Below are 11,223 nucleotides of genomic sequence, written 5' to 3'. Positions count from 1 at the left end.
GAGGACTACTATAGTCGTGTCAGAACACTTGAACCACTCTTTTGTCGCAGACCCAGATATGGTCAATAACAAGCCATTATGTAAATGTCACAATGTAACTTGTCACTTATACTTTTCAAACCTAAAAAGTTGAATTTCTGTGACTGCTGGATATATTTCATAGCAATATGCATTGTTTGTGTACAACAATGTTAAACGTGGGAAACTTCATTCTGATCCATCAGAGCTACTTCCCTTAGTTTTACTTCACCACATGATAGAGGTACACTCTGCAGCTCCACAGATTGGAGACCAAAAATGTACGTAAATGCTGAATACAGCCAATATTTTATCAAGTTGACATCAAACAGACGTTTATCTGTCTTCCATAATGCTGTATGATTTGCAGACTTTTGGTGATTTTGTAACCAGGTACATGAAATAGACACCCAGTAAGGCACATGATGCTGGCTTTGTTGGAACACAGGGAAAAGGAAAGCCACATACTTAGCTCATTCACCCTTGAAGACACATTTAGACCCTCCTAATTCAAAGGTTGGAACAGTTCATTATTGATTTTCATGGGTGACTGAATTAATACATTGTATACCTTTAAACAATACCAGTACACATGTGTACCTTTAAAGAAATAACAATGTGTGTATAAATTAAATGTAACAAAACGTCACGTTAATGAATCATAACTACAACATGTAATTCTATGTTGGTTTGTTGATATGCATATATAGTGTAGAGCACAGGAATCGACTATTTTATGCGTTTTTTGTACAATATTCAAAACTCTATACTGTAAGTGTATTTATATTTTATTTTTATCTTGTAATACACATTGTAAACACAATGGAATAAAAGCATGGTAGGTATAAACATGTATTACTAAATCAAAATCTACATACATGTAGGAAAACATTAGATATTAGTATAATGGAGCGATTGATTATAAACTCAAGAAATTATAAATTAACATTTTGTAAGAATTCCCTAATAGGAGGAAAAACATGCTTTTACATGAACACTTATGTGGAAATACATAATTGGAAATATTTACAGCTGTTTTAATTGTTTCTATATCAGTACATTGTATTCTTCATCATTTACTACTTTAGCGCTTCATGTGATATTTAATTGGTGTTTAAGAAGTGTAGTATAGTTACCCTGTAACACAAATTACCTACATATACATAATTTAGTGTACATATTTACATACAATGTCAAAACCATAATAAACTCAAACTTAACTAGTGCTATATTTTGTTAAACAATGTTTATGTTTACCTGATACTTATGTATTTTCCTTTTTAATTTTAGATGTGTTTAATTTGTTTCTGGACACATTCCATGATCATTGTTTCCTGTTTTATAACACTTACACAAAACCTGACATCTAGATGCTTACCACAATCAAGTTAAAATCGGTGTACCAAGTTGACTTTATTGCAGATGCAGATAGTCAGCTATTTTTGTTGAACAAAATGTACATAATTTTTATTCTAATTTTAGAAAAACTAACCAAAATTTAATTTTCACTATCCAAAAACAAGGTTTTTATTAATTTTTGTCGCAATATTTCACATAAATTTTCATGATTATAGCAATATTCGGTGAAATCTGGAAAATGTCAAAACTGAAAAAAAAAATGGTTTATATATATTTCAGTTGAATTTGTTTTTGTAGATATGTGATTATTCATTTTGATTGGTTGATAAAGTGAAGCTAATAATTATGATGTTTGACATAATCAACACCAATAGAATCTTTAAATTGACACTTATGATATAAACTTATACTTATATTGTTACATGCCAGTAGAATGTAGAAGTAAGCAATCGCCTTTCCTTTAACCTAAAATGGTTATTCTCTTTATTCACATTTCATGAGTACACAAAGAATGACATTTAGCATGAAAACATTAAAGGGACAATTCACTCACGCAAATTCTTTTACATAACCCAGAAGCAAAATATGGCATAAATGTATTGTTCTACATTTCTTATGAAACATGTAACATAAGATATTGACAAATTCCACGTCATTGTTTAGTATTTTAATTGATACCGTTCTAATTACAAATCGTTGATCAATACGATTAAGCAGGTACAATGTGTACGCTGTACAAATATCCGAGCCAAAGTCACGCACGTTAAACAAATGAACTACATAACCACTGTGGAGGTGATATAATGATTTTTTAGGCAAGACAATTTACCTAATAAGGTAAACACGCGTCTGTCAGAGCGATTTGAGCTGTTGTAGACAAAAGTAGCATTACTCTACGAGCAAGGGACTGGGTTCGGCATACAAGATATTCGACCACAATGTGTAATGGCGGACAGCGAATGAGTTTGAACATTTCACACGCATTTCACCACCATGGGATTTTTTGACATATCACAGTAAAACCGACTGATCTAATTTCCATTAGAACTGGGGGTTTTCCGATATATATACAAATTTTAATGTTCTTGTAGAATGAATTGTCCCTATAAACAAACTGCATAAAGATATGTTTACAATATCTGAACAAGTTCAAGTGCTGTTAGAATTCAGTCACAATTATTGAGTTATTCCTCAGTAAATACTGTCATTCTGTCTTACTTTTTATTTGAAAGGCGGACATTTACCAATAGAGATGATGGGTCACAACATTCCTACATCTATGACAGGTATTAAACAAAAATTAGACAAATTCAGATTGATTTGGATTTGATTGTACATGAACTGTCCCTATGTTTAAAAAATTGTGAATTTGTTGCTGAAGATGAGTTTATCACTTGTCAAAGTAATAAGAAGCCAAAACTTTCACATTATATTCATTCATTTTCTCCAGACCAGGAGTTGTCATTACTGTGATCTTTGTTCTTCCATTTCATTATATCTTTTATTTTGTAGTTTATTTTGTGCCTTAACAATTCCTGTTTTCCACGGAGGCTTATATAAAACATTTCATTTACTTTGTTGTCACTTTTAAATCGTACTACTTTACTCAAGGATATAATAAAAAAAAAATAAGTCGTGAGCTTTGTATTTTGTTTTATTATTATCAAACACTATTCATATGATTTTTGTATCTACTTCTAAAAACTTTAACAGTAACTCGCTGAGAATAATTATTTAGATCAATGACTAGGGTTATAAGCAGTACGAAATGGCTAAATACAAAGAGTAACTTATTTATCTGAAACTTTGAAATATAAAATTAAATATCTGGTGCATGCTTTATGTAAAATGCATCATTCCCATCTTCGAAAGAAAGACCTTTGGGGTAACCTAACTGATGCATTTCAATCGTCTTACATTTCTTAAACTGGTTCCATGAAAATGTATAGACATGCCAAGCATGCATTTACTACAATCACTTTTATTGCAATTTTGAAGCAGTCATGTAAACAGTAGGACTGAAGATCCTTTTAATTTTCGGGATTTGCGCGATAGTGTGATTTCTCTTTTACAGTGATTTATTAGTGATATCTAATCTACGCCCTTTCTCTTTTATATCGTTATTTTTTTTCATTCGGCCAAAACGGCATGCTAAACCATTGTAGATATTAAAAGGCCCACTACCTTCCCGAAACAGGTTTTGATTTTTAAAAATTGGAATGGAAAACAATGTTGAAAATTTTATAGAGTCGCAGATTCATACCAGATCATACGCGTCGTACCAGCAGAACTGTACCGGTACAATATGTTTGTTTTTAGAAGTATTCATTTGTAATCGAAATGTTATCTATGTTGAAAACAAGACAAGGAGTATTTATATCCGAAGATATTACATGGATTATTTATTTCCATGTATGTCGAAACTATTTAGGTATTACTTTTTATCCTCCGCATTGTCCCGTCTGTCTGTCTGTATACGTAACGCTTGGTTTCCGTGAAATAAGTGCCACAAATTTTAAGTGATTTTTTGTGACTTGGTCACATGTTTATGTGCCAAGAGCTCAATTAAGTTCGCTCGGCACTTTCATCAGACCCTATTTGGCGGAGTTAAGGCCCTTTGATTAACGAAAAACGACATTTTCGGCAGTTTCCATTCAATAACTTTCGCAAATAATACCGGATTTTCTCGAAACTTGAAAACATGGTTAAATGTCTCGAGCCCTTGGAAAAGGTCGATCGACACTTTCAATGGACCCTATTTGGCGGAGTTATTGACCCTTGATTAACGAAAGCGAGGGATATAAATTCCACATTCAAATTCCGCGAATTTGCTTGTTTTTATTGTTAACACAGAAAATACATGGCTTTTATATATTCGAAGCACATCTTTCATATCGGTGCCGCCATCTTAGAAATATCCGAACGCTTTCCATTAGGCAATGCCGTATCACTTTGGTGCGAATCCGCAAATGAAACGTACGGAAAATCTTGCTTAACCCCAAAGCGTATCGATACAAAATTTAGAATGAAGTATCATTAAGGGAAAGGACAATCATATTGTATAAAATGAGCTTAGTCCTCGACCCCCAGGAGCACACTGGCGAACCAGGAAACCTACTCCTCATGGACCTTTGAATGGATTACAACACGATTACATCACGATTTGTTGTGAAACAGCATTGGTTGAGGCTATTCTGACTCTTGGAAACAGAGGAGCAGACTCCATCTTCTCATGTCAAGGCAAAATAATCCTTATGGTAGGCGAAGGTGGGCAGACTCCAATACGGAAACTTTGCTGAATAATGCTATAAAAACCTATACATTATCGTTTAGTCTTTTATTAAATCAAATTTGTTTGATGACCATAAAGGCTCTTTGATTATGCGGCTTAAACATCCATGTGCAACAAAAAGCAATATCCTTTTCTTTCATAAACTTTATAAACTTTATAAAGGTTATAATAGATTGTATTACCTTGGCCAGCCGTTACAAATTGGTGTTGTAACAAGCTAAGAGGTGTGTTCTTAAATTCTAAACGAGATCGGCAGATACATTAGAGTTGCCGTGTATTTAGTCTGGATATAAATGGGGAATATATTTTTCTATCTGTCCATTATACCTCGGTATTGTAACGTCGTTATACAAATGTATGTAGTTGTTTCGGGGGAAAAGTGCACTGTTCAAGTCTTTGTATGAAAAATGTGGTTTTGAAACGTCAATCAGTAAAGGAATTGAAAGAGACCAAATTGTTTTTAAAACAACAAAATCAGGGTATCATACCTTCTGCATGTCTAGACGATAATTCAAACCAAAGTTCCCATCGGGTTTCCATTTTGCTTTTGTAATAACAATGAATATGCTGTCTTGATTTGTTGTAAACTTCTATAATTCTTTATTAAAAGTGTTTAACACCGGTGAAGCCCGAATAAAATAATCTCAAAATAACACCATGCACCTTGAAAAGTATAGGAATGGTATGCTGCCTTAATTTGTTATAAACTTCTACAATTCTTTATTTTAAGGGTTAACGTATGCTAAAATATTTAGACTGTTTTACGTATGTTTTCCGAACAACCTTGTTCGGGTAGCAAATTTTTTTTCAAGCTAACTAACTAGATAAACATTGGCACATGCAATATACACGTGGCTATATACATCGCGCATGCGTGCTAAATACTAGACATGCGCAGCGCTACATTTGTACATGACTGTTACCGAGTCCTATATCTGGACGAAGTTTTATATAAAGGTATGTATAAACGGGCCAAGACATTTAAAAGAGTAAATTATGTGTCTCCAGCAAGCAGGATATGATCATGGTGTATTACAATGAACATTTGTGTTAACGGACATATGTATGTAGATACATGTACATTGTACATAATACAAAATGGCTGGTAATGTCCGATTTCCACAAGTGTGGTATCAGGTTATACACTTAGCATTTGGCAACAGATAATGACCATTTTCCAGTAGCCTTACTTCAACACCATTAGACTACAACACTAAACTTGCCTTTTCTCGATATAAGTACGATGTTGTTTACTTTATTACGTTGACATTCAATACATGTACCTTGTTACTATAAATAATTTCTTGGTCTACAAGTAAAACACCTCGTTCAAATGCAACCTTATAACATAATAGTTACTTAAAATACATATGCGTACTATAAGTTTAAGCTACCACACCACATTTAACATTGATTAACCAATATATTTTGTAGGTTATGACCCCAACTATAAGTGCAATGGTACAGTCATTGAGTCATGGTAGGGATGCTACCTACTGGAATCACTACATGTACATGTACTTGACAACAGCCAAAGCATTGAAGGAAGACATCAGCTATTGTTCTCTCAAATTTGCTCGACGGACAAAGGTTTAATTTTGGACTTGTAAAAGTTGTTTAGGTTTCGGTTTCGAGTGGAAAATGGAAAATAGAGAAAAGGAAGCAACCTTATCGCCCAAATACAAAGACGATGACACTGATTCTAATCAACGTGGTGCTGACACACCATATAATGAAATAGGTTTATATGACTTCGAAATAACTTTGATTGAAGCTTCATTACATGTTGATAATGTATCTTTGAATGATACCAATACTTTCAGAGATATTCATTTCTGTAAGAAAAACGTGGAATTATCAACAACTTTATGTGAGTATGATCAGCTTCATATGATGTCTGTTGATGTTTCAAAGACTGTAGAAGCAGATGGGATAAGTTTCGGAAATTGTAAAGAGGATGATAAGAGTGAGGAAACTTTAGTAAAGGAAGTGTTCTCGGCTCGTGAGCAATCAGCAAGCATTTTATTCAAATCTTCTGTATCTAAAGAAACAACGAGATTTAATATTCAGCAATGTCATAAAGAATGTATTGCTGTACAATGTACAGAGGAGCATGAAGATTATACGCCGATTACTAATTCACGAACGGGACGTGAAAGCAAAACATGCAACAATTCAACTATAAGCCATAGAAACGATGTTCATGTTGCAACCAGCAAACCTTTAGTTCCGAAGAAGGAAGGAAAAGAACAAAAAAATTCCCCATCAACACCACAGAAGACAAGAGAAAAATCAACGGAAGATTTAAACCAAGACGAAATAATAACAACAGCAAATGGAACAAATGAAACCGAGGTTAAAAAAAGAAATTGCACACTAGAGGCAACAGCGACAAGACTTTCTACATCTAAAATATCTAAACATCGTAATCCCGAGCAGTCTCCTAAAATACCTGCTCCTAATAAGTCAAAACAGAGTTCAGGCCAGAGGAAGCATCTTCATTGTAGGTGGGACACACTAAAGCCTTTTGCACAATTGCACACTAATTTAAAGTCAAGAACCTCAAGACGGCGTGCTAAAAGAATGGATAGTATGGAGGATTTCGTTTTTCAAAAGAAAAATGATGAAAAAAGCTGCAAACATGTCTCTGGAAGACGAATTTACTTGAGTGGATTTCTTGGTGTGAGATTATATGTAGATGTGTTCATGCTTCCGTATAACAGGCCCAATGTCATCCCTGAGACTGCAACAAATCCAACAATTGGAGCTGAAGGTGAAAATAGAAGAGAGACACTTGGTGCAACATCATCAAGACTTTCTATCAATGAAACGCCTCCCATTACTGACAATAGAGATGATAATAACTTTGAACAGATAACTGCTTGGAACAGTGACACAGAGTATGAGGTTTGAGTGGGCCAGATTTAAATCTTTCTGGTCCTTTCCCTTGTCCTGCCCCATCGCACCAACTGCGTTAGCAAAGTCTGGATTTTACTATACAGGAAATGAGGACAATGTTTGCTGCTTCTGTTGTGGTGTGACACATGGAAACTGGCAGAAAGGGGAGTCTGTCTACACTGTGCATTATACAATATCCAAAACATGTCGGTGAGTTGTATTTTAATTATGGTTGAACCTTAATTGAATGTTAAAAGAAATCGACCCTAACAGCGTGTTCATACTTCAATGCATTGTAGATAATTACAAGAAGTGTAATTTGGATTTCGTAGGTTCATGCGAGGAGATGATGTTGGGAATGTCCCTATACATGGTCCTAATTCCACCCTAAAACCAGAGATTTGGCATTGAAGGTAATTAAAGCTAGGCAAAACAGTATAATCACTATCCTAATTGATCTCATTTGTGAATTTTGTTGAATTCGAACATCGTTTCTGGATCATTGTGATTTTTATAAAGAGGTGTGCATTTAGAGAACATTTATACGAATATGCATGTTTTATAATCATGTCTCATTAAAGGCAAAATGTCTTTTATTTGTATATGTTTATACATGGAAGTTTGAGATTATCACAATCGTGATCAACTTTTTGCTGAATCTTTCTGAATAAATTGTGGTCATATTGTTTAACTCTCCTGCATCGATACTATACACTTGACCAAAGCATTAAAAGCAATATGCATATGCTATTTAGCATATAAAGCATTAAGCTGATGGTACGGTTTCTAAATCTGTTTGTGTTTTTCTCGACAGAAACAACATTAACATCAGAGGAAAGAGAACTGACATCTTTACTACATACACCTGATAGTTTAACATCGATCTTGTTGGGACGAGAAAGAGATCGAGGAAACCCAGCATCACTTCCACAGGTCATACACTCAGCGCCTGATCTTCGGGAAACAACACCGAATAGATTTGGAGGTGACAGTCGTCAGAATGCTACTGATATCAGGAATGCTCTTAGAGGTGCATCTAATCTTCCAACAACTCAAACATCTAGTGCAAGCTCTTCAGAATGTCTAGCGAATACTCCAAAGCCAGTCACCCCATCTGTTCCTAGTCAGACCACGACTCAAACATCACATGTGTCAGATCTGCAGCGGACATCAGCGGCTCCTAATGTACCTGCTGTAACACAGTCTGAAGTCAGTCAACAAACGATGTAGCCATTCAGTCACAAACGGATACAACTGGTAACCAGCAACGGACACCAAGTACACGTCAACATCACCGACAGCAACAGAACCAGCAGCGACAGGGCGTAGGAGGGGCTGATAATGGTAACCTAGGGGTAAACACAACAAGGCCTCGCTACCCTAACTACGCTGTCCTGACAGTATAGGTCAAGTACATTCCATGGTTTCCCTAACCATCTGGATCAGACGCCCATACAGATGGCCAAGGCAGGCTTCTTTTATGCAGGTATGAAAACTTTTCATTTTTATTTTTTGTGTGTGGGGATGGCGGTGGGATGGAGGGTGGTTTTTTGGGTGAGGTTTGGGGGATGAGGGTTTGGGTGGATGGGGGAGGATTTGAAAATTGGATAAATTTAGTATGAAATAGTAAATAGTTATTGGTGCACAACAGGAAATGTTTTGTTTTAAAAAGATATTTTCATAATTGGTTGGGATATTGGGATATCATGTTTTTAAGAAACAAATTGAGTGAAAACGGAATTTTGTGATACAATAAAAAAATCAGAGCTTTTACGGTATATTGATGTTTTCGGTGACGAGGAGATGTTAACAAAATATCGAACTATTGTCTTTAAAAAAAATACCGAACCAAAGATAAGTTTTAGTTCAATTTTACAAATATTTCATTTATTTTCAAATTCATATATCCACTAATAATACAGAAAACGTAGGATTAAAAATAACCAAGATCGGTACAGAAATTGAAGTTTAATTGATTAAACTTGAGGTTTTATTACAAAATATTTCTAGAAAAGTAATTTGGTACAAAAATATAGAACACAAATTGTAGTTGATTTGATCGATTTTCTAAATTGTTCCTGAAAATAAAATGGCTTCCCGAATTATCACCTTGCATATACTGTATTGTAAACGGTCAACTCTGTTTTAGGATATGGAGATTATGTAAGATGCTTCTATTGTGGAGGATGCCTTAGAAACTGGGAACCTGGGGATGATCCTTGGGTTGAACATTGCCCGCATGGTTTTTCCACGCTGTGTTTTATGTAAAAACAAAACAAAGGTCAAGCCTTCATTAACATGGTTCAGAGAAAACGGATTTGGTAAGTTTAGATTTTAGTTCATACAGGGTTTTTTTCAGAAAAATGTAGCCCTGATTATAAACTGTTATAAATCTTTATTGCATGAATTAATACATTTATGTGGCGCGAGCAAAGATATCAACATTTGTTGGAATACAATAAGGTACAGCTAGAATAAGGGGATTTATACAGAACAATTGATGACGGCATTATAACATCATCACAAAACAATAATATAAATGGTTTTTTACCAAGGTACAACAGTTTACATCAATGTAGAAAAAATCAGTAATTTTTGATTAATTGACTGCATCATGGACGAATTTTGAGCAAGCAAATGTACCTAAATGTTACACAGAAACAAGGAAATGCTTTTCGTACGCCAATATTTCAGTTTCATTCTCTTGCATTAGATACTTTGCAGAATAAAGACAACATTCTGTCAAATTATTGAATTATGTCCAGATGACGTTACTCATCACAAATGTACAGAAGTATGTTATATGAAGCATATGAACCGTATGCGTTTATCTGCACCTACAATACATACCAATCAAATTCTACAAATATACCTGTCGGGACTATCGAAAATGTATTGTATATCTCGACCTTTCTGGGTTTGGGTTTTATTAATCAATAAGTTGGGACATGCTTTCTGAGACACCCTGTATTTGTCTACTCATAACCATGCCATCAAACCTTATCATTGTTCAGTAGATGTAAGATAATTTCTTTTTCAACCTTATTATCATTGCACTTTATGACAAAAATTTCCGTTTGAAGCGTATAGTATTTTCAAATTACTAGTAAACCTGCTTTATGGGTATAAATGTCATCTGAGACGAAGTTGTAAGTCAGTGTTTGATAGTCGTGTAAACGGACTTTTGAACATAAACAATAGTTTATAACACAGATAGCTAGTTTTCGTGACAGTTCAGTATTATCTTCACCAGACCCGCTGTAAGTGATCCTGAAATAAATTGTATACTACAATGGGGAGGTGATACGAGATGGCAACGTCAGCGTCTGAACACGAAAAAGCAAATTCGTCGTTTTGTTTGATACATGATCTAGTTATAGATAGACAAAAGGGGCCCCAATTTCCTGCTATGAAATGTTTATCCTTACCAGTACCTTTCACAGATGGAATATCTTCATATCACGTCTTACGTGAACCACGGAAGCCTGCCGTTCTGTCAATAATATATTACATAAATACATGAAAATGCCCCAATATGCTTTATAAAAACACCAGAAATAAATGCATCCCTGGCCAAATTTTTCACCGTCTTCGGTAAAAGTTCTGCAAAATTTGTTCTGGGCAATATCTACATGAAACACCGCCCCGATAATACA

The 11,223-nt window shown here is 34.7% G+C and overlaps 1 pseudogene; it reads left to right on the top strand.

Moving 5' to 3' along the window:
- The first annotated feature begins 5,543 nt into the window (after positions 1–5,543).
- On the top strand, positions 5,544–9,835 carry LOC138311591 (uncharacterized; annotated as a pseudogene).
- The last annotated feature ends 1,388 nt before the right edge of the window (positions 9,836–11,223 follow it).

The sequence above is a fragment of the Argopecten irradians genome, unplaced genomic scaffold (assembly GCF_041381155.1).
Source record: "Argopecten irradians isolate NY unplaced genomic scaffold, Ai_NY scaffold_0058, whole genome shotgun sequence".
Lineage (NCBI taxonomy): Eukaryota > Metazoa > Mollusca > Bivalvia > Pectinida > Pectinidae > Argopecten > Argopecten irradians.
This window is presented reverse-complemented; position numbering and strand designations above follow the sequence as displayed.